This window comes from Propithecus coquereli, unplaced genomic scaffold (genome assembly GCF_000956105.1).
Source record: "Propithecus coquereli isolate 6110/MARCELLA unplaced genomic scaffold, Pcoq_1.0 Scaffold11, whole genome shotgun sequence".
Lineage (NCBI taxonomy): Eukaryota > Metazoa > Chordata > Mammalia > Primates > Indriidae > Propithecus > Propithecus coquereli.
Window position 1 is genome coordinate 44,616 of NW_012134969.1, and position 6,165 is coordinate 50,780.

Here is a 6,165-nt window from a genome sequence, read left to right on the forward strand (position 1 = left end):
AACTAAAATTTGTGCATATTGGAACCACGCAAATTAAGGACTTTCTGTGTATATTAATCAATTTGAAAGTTTGGGGAAAAATTTGATAAGCTTCTGAAAAATATAACATGCTAAAATTGGCACAAGAAATAACAGAAAACTTGTCTAAGAAAATAGACATTAAAGAAAATATAAACTATATTTCAACCTCTAGGGGCCAGATGCTTTTGCAATAATGTAAAACACCTGCTCTCATATGGTAACAAGAAATACAAAAATACAACAAAACAACAGTAATAAACCCACATATACATATTGACAGTTGATTTTCAGCAAAGTTACCAAACCATTGTAATGAAGAAAGGATAAACTTTAAAATGAATTGGGCTGGAAAAATTGGATAACTACAAGCAAAGTAATGAACTTCACTTTTTTGTTATATCACATTCAGAATTAAATTAAAATTGATCATAAAAATAAAGTCCAGAAGTAAAAGTCCAATACTTTTATAAGTAAACATTGGAGAAAATCACAGTGATTTTGGATCTGGCAAAGATTTTTTAAATAGTATACAAAAAGCAATATATTAAAATCAGTAAATTTTACTTTATCAAAATCTAACTTTTGTTCCTCAAAATACATTGTCAACACAATGAAAAAATAATCCATACAGTGAAAAAAAATTCTCAGAACATATATCCAACAAAAAACTTGAATCTAGCATATGTAAAAAAAATTCCACATAACCGTAAGGCAAATAGACCAATTAAAAATATGCCAAAAAATATAAAACAACATAAATTTGAACAGATACTTTGGTAAAGATACATGGATTAAAAAAAAAAAGTACAGGATGTCAACATTGTCAGCCATTAGGGAAATTGAAATTAAAATGACTGTAAGATGTCACTACACACATACTACAAAGGGCTAAAATTTCGCAGATTGACCATACTAAGTTACGGGAAGAATGTGTAAGAATCAGACCTCACTTGTACTGCTCATAGGTCTGCAATAGTGAAACAGCTACTTGGGTACTTGGCTACTTGAGTTTCTTAAAAATTTAAGCACACGTCTATCATACAACCCTGCCGTTTTACTCTAAGGTATCTATTGAGGAAAAATAAAGCCATATGCACACATACACACTTTATTTGTACTTATATTGGAAATAACTCAAAGGTTCACCAATCAGTGAATGGATAAACAAATTGTGGTATGTCCATACAAGGGAATACTACCAGCAATGACAAGAAGGGCCTATGGATGCATGCAACAATATGCATGTGTTTCAAAATAATTATTCTCAGTGAAAGTAGATAAATGAAAAAAGTTTGTACTGTATGATTCCATTTAAATAAAATTCTAGAACTGTAAACTAATTCATTCTGACAGGAAGCAAATCAATGCTTATAGATGGGGGGATGGAGTAGGGAGTAATGGATTACAATGGGACACATGAAAACTTCTTAGGGTGATGGATATGCTCATTTTCTTGGTTGTGGTAATGGTATCAGAAGCGACTCTGAAATTAACTCATTAAATTGTATGCTATACAAGGTATACAGTTTATCATACATAAATTACACCTCAATAAATCTGTTTAAAATATAGAGTGCATTCTTAAAAGAATGAGCAGAATGATGATAAAAAATGTAGTAGCCATGGAAATTAAAATCAACTTCAAAAGGATAATACACAACTTAAAATAACAAAATAAAACGTATGCACGAAAAATGATTGCTTATAGAAAGGAGAATGGTGTAAAAATTTTGTATTAGTAAATATACATGTATTCATGTATTAAAGAATTTTCTTTATAAAACAATAAGACAATAATCATAAAATTAAGAATATATTTTACTCAATTCCAAAATTAAAACAATAACGATAAGTAAATATTCCAAATTTGGAAAATTGCCAGTCTCTTTAAATGTTAAATGAAGTAGTCATGGTGATAAGCATTGATGTGTTTCTCAATACACGTTTAAGTTCATTCAAGAAATCATTATTAAATGCCTATTCTGTAATGAGCATCATGCTGAGGTCAACGGTGCATGGAATCGCTGTAGTTCTTGCTTATATTGAGATGTTATATGAGTGCAGAGAGCAAAGAGTAAAATGTCATTTCCTATTTGAGGACATTCTTACTGGGGCAATTCTTTCTGCCTAGAGATTCATTCCTTTTGCTTTTTTCATAAGCTGATAACCATGATCTTTTTGGCTTTGACTTAAACATCATCACCTCAAAGAAGCTGATCCTGATAACCCACTCCAAGTAACATAACCTGCATTTCCTGCTTCTCCTTGCTGTTTGTGTCCAGCACCACACCTTGGCTGCTTCCTTACCTGTTTGTCTTCTTTACTGATCTGTAAACTCCAGAAGGACAGGTGGTTGCATCCTTAAAACTGGAACACAGTACGCACACATTTTAAAATAAATGCAAGAAATATATATAAACATACAAAATTAATGAGAGATTAAAAAATTGATTACAGAGTAAACAAAAAGCACATTGTCATTTTGAACAATATTGGAGCAAATAGTGCAGTGTTCAAGATATTATTTAGGAGGTATAACTTTATTTTCGAGACAAGATAATCCCTGACCAAATGTACATTTACTGATTTCAAGGTTGGCTTGAGAAAAAAGAAAAATAACAAAAACAAAAACTTGCTGTAAAAGGTTATAAGGCACAGCATTGAGAAATTGAAATAATGCCATTATAGATATAAGATTTTTTTCTCACCAGATGATATACTAAACCAAAATCCATTTCTGATTGGTTAGGATAAAACTCCTAAATGGCAAAGTGCTTGGATACAGAATTGAGAATCTCTCACACAAATATTTCGATGTTCTTGTAACTTTAAGGGACCTAGAATTTAAAAGTACAGCCACATTGCCAAATGCTTCACAGATTAAATACGCATTAGGCTAGAGACATTTAGGATTAAATTCTGCAACATGAATCTGTGGACTCAAGCTAAAAAGAGACTCTGTTGACGTATCACCATCAAGTGTCTCTAAATGCCTGTTTTCTTAGTTCCTGCAAAAACAAAATTGCCAAAAATTCTTTTCTTTATAAACAGTGATTATCAATAAGCTTGTGAATTTTATTTTAATGTATCTTTATTATTAATATAATATAGCAATTGAGTCTCTAAGTATGACAATCAGATTTTAATTCCTAAAAGTACATTACTGGTACTTTGGTAAACTATAATATTAGAAAATATCTATTATACTCATTTTACAAGCAATTTTTACATACACATGCAAATGCTTCTGTGTCCACATGCACATACTAAAAGCAATAGATCTATTGGCAAATTAGATATTCTAAAGAGCCTAAAAAATACACAAGCATACACATATATTCACAGTTAGACAATCAATTGTATAAACTCACAGTCTTTGTTCCGCAGAAAATTCTGTTTTGTTAGGATATAAATGAGAATAAAGATTTAAAACCAGGGAAAAAATGATTTAAGAAATCTGAAAATCAAACAAGGAAACATAGTTTTGCTCCACATAGTAACTGATTTGCTCCTTGAAGCAATCAAACTCTAAGAGCAATCAGATAATTATCACTTACAGTTTCGATTTCACACATATTTGATAGTATTGCAATGAGTCATAATTATGATTTAACTTTATTCCAATATGTAGAATGTTTAAAAATCTCTATAAACAATTGACAAAAGCTAAAGACCTCTAACCCTACTAGTTTTACTTGACTTTACTCCAAGGGAGTAAATGAGATTATCATGGATATTTTAGAGCAATAAAATATATTGATACACATCTTTATAAAGAGTTAGATTTCTTAACTAATGCAATTGAAAGCAAACATTTGGAGTTTCATATAACTTAAAGGAATGCGTGTTTATCTATCCTATGTAGCTGCCACATTTTAATTGAAGACATATGGGAAGTTTCTGATTGGGCACTTAATAGTTCTAACAGCTTGCTATTCTAGAGAAATTCAATTACAGTAACTATAGCAGTATTAGTAGCCTAGCACTGGTATTACTTGAGCGATTGGCGCAGGGATACTGCATTTTATAGAATGAATACTTAATGTTTTTTTATACTGATGAAAATATATATCTCAACAGTGGCAATTTGTATTATAAACATGATGCCCTTAGAGGTGGGTGAGATGGAGTATAAACTAGACAATTTTATACTTATTTCATAATGTAAACAAATAACTCTGATGGATTTTAAAATAAATTATTGCCTAAGTTTTGTCTTATTTCAAAAATATACTTTGAAAGAACTGAGAGCAACAATACCCAGATTCAAGAATGCAGAACAACATCTATTTATTTTATATTTAAAGAAAGTTAGATATAAATAGGCAGAAACCACTGGTCTGATGATCTTGGAATAGAAGTTTAATTTCCTTTTTGTGGGGTGACTACTTGGGCAGAGAATTTTGCCCTTATGGGCAATGATAGTTAGACGTAATCTGTCAGAATAAAGACGCCAACAAAAAAGGAATAAATTCAATTCAACAGTGTTGGAATTTTTTTGTCCTAGATTGAGTAAGGAAATTTGGTATAAAAAGTCCTAAGGTCAGACTTCTAAATTACTGTTAGCTTCAGGCATGAGATTTTACACAGTTTGGAATACACTTGTACCTGGTCTTATCTATTTTCTTAGATTGTGAATATCTTGAATACAGGAACTATGCTATACTTATCTTTATGATCCCAGAACTTTATCATATTTTATATCCAAGCATTACAAAGTATTGAAAACATTTGTTCTCCTTAAGTTATCAACACAATCTGGATACTATGACTTTTAATGTAATAAACTGTCCATATAGTATTAAATATTCATCTGTATAAGTACCTGGAGTATTTGCTGGGGGTCATCAACTATTATTTGTTGGACATCCATTGTATATTACTGATGCATTATTGATTCACTTATATAACTAACACTTATTAGATGGGTATTGATCTAGATCCTGGGAAAATAGAAGTTTACAAAACATATACCACACTCATAGAACTTATGCTTTAGTAGAGCAAACAAATAAATCATATTACTGCTGATAACCAGTGCTCCTATATAATGAAGAGTAAAACAGGATGAATGATAAAGAATGATACAGTGGGAAACACTTGTTTTAAGAAAGATTATGAGAGAAGGTCTCTCTGATCAGATGGCATTTGAACAGAGGCCTGAATGAAGTAGAAAAGCAAGCTACCGAACGTATTTTTAAAAATCATTCCAAGCAGAGAAAACATTAATCACAAATTCTGTAGAGTGAGAGTTTGGCATGTTTTGGGGAAAAGCAATATGACTAGAGTTACTGGAGCCAAGTAAATAATGGAAAGAAAATTAGAAAATGATGTCAGAGATTTTGGGATGAGTTGCAGACCATTTAGAGTCTTTTAGGCAATGTTAAGTCTTGACCAGAATATAACTTTGGCCTAATTTTAGTGTCTATATATTATAGTGTTTTCCTCTGAAATTGAACACACCAGGGAGTCAAATAAGAGGTAAGACTTGAGTCGAAATTGTCTATCTTCTCTATTATATCAGTACTCCATGGGGGGAAAAGTACTACAAAAAAAGGAGAGAATTCTTCATAATATTATTTTGTAAAAGAGATTTTTGCACAAGATGCTATTGAAGCATAAAATAAGAATATTTGACCAGCTAGAAAAAAGATATTCATATAAAAAATTAAAAAACAAATAACATCAGGAAGAAAATATTCTGATGACATAAAGTAGCCAAATAAGGCATAAAGAAAGCAAAATAGATAAGTAGAAAGAAATATGTTTTAAACATATTACTAAATTTAGAACAATGCAAAATTTGGTGAGAAAACAGATGCTAATGCTCTAATGTTTATTTAATAAAAGTTTTTGAGGACATTAAAAACTTTTACTTTTGTGGAATTTGAAGAATATTTGGGAAAATATAAGGTAAGTAAAAAATGATAAATATGATTATTTTAGAACAGCAAGAATTGAGTTTTTAATATGTTGAACCATATCATTTGATTGACTTTTTAAAACAGTTTAGTTTACCCTAATTGATTCAGGAAACAATATAGTAAAATAGCAAAAAGTTTTGAAAACCATAAAAAAGAAAGCACACTATAAAAACAAGTGTCATACCTAAGACTATACAAATGTCATTTCAATAAATATAAA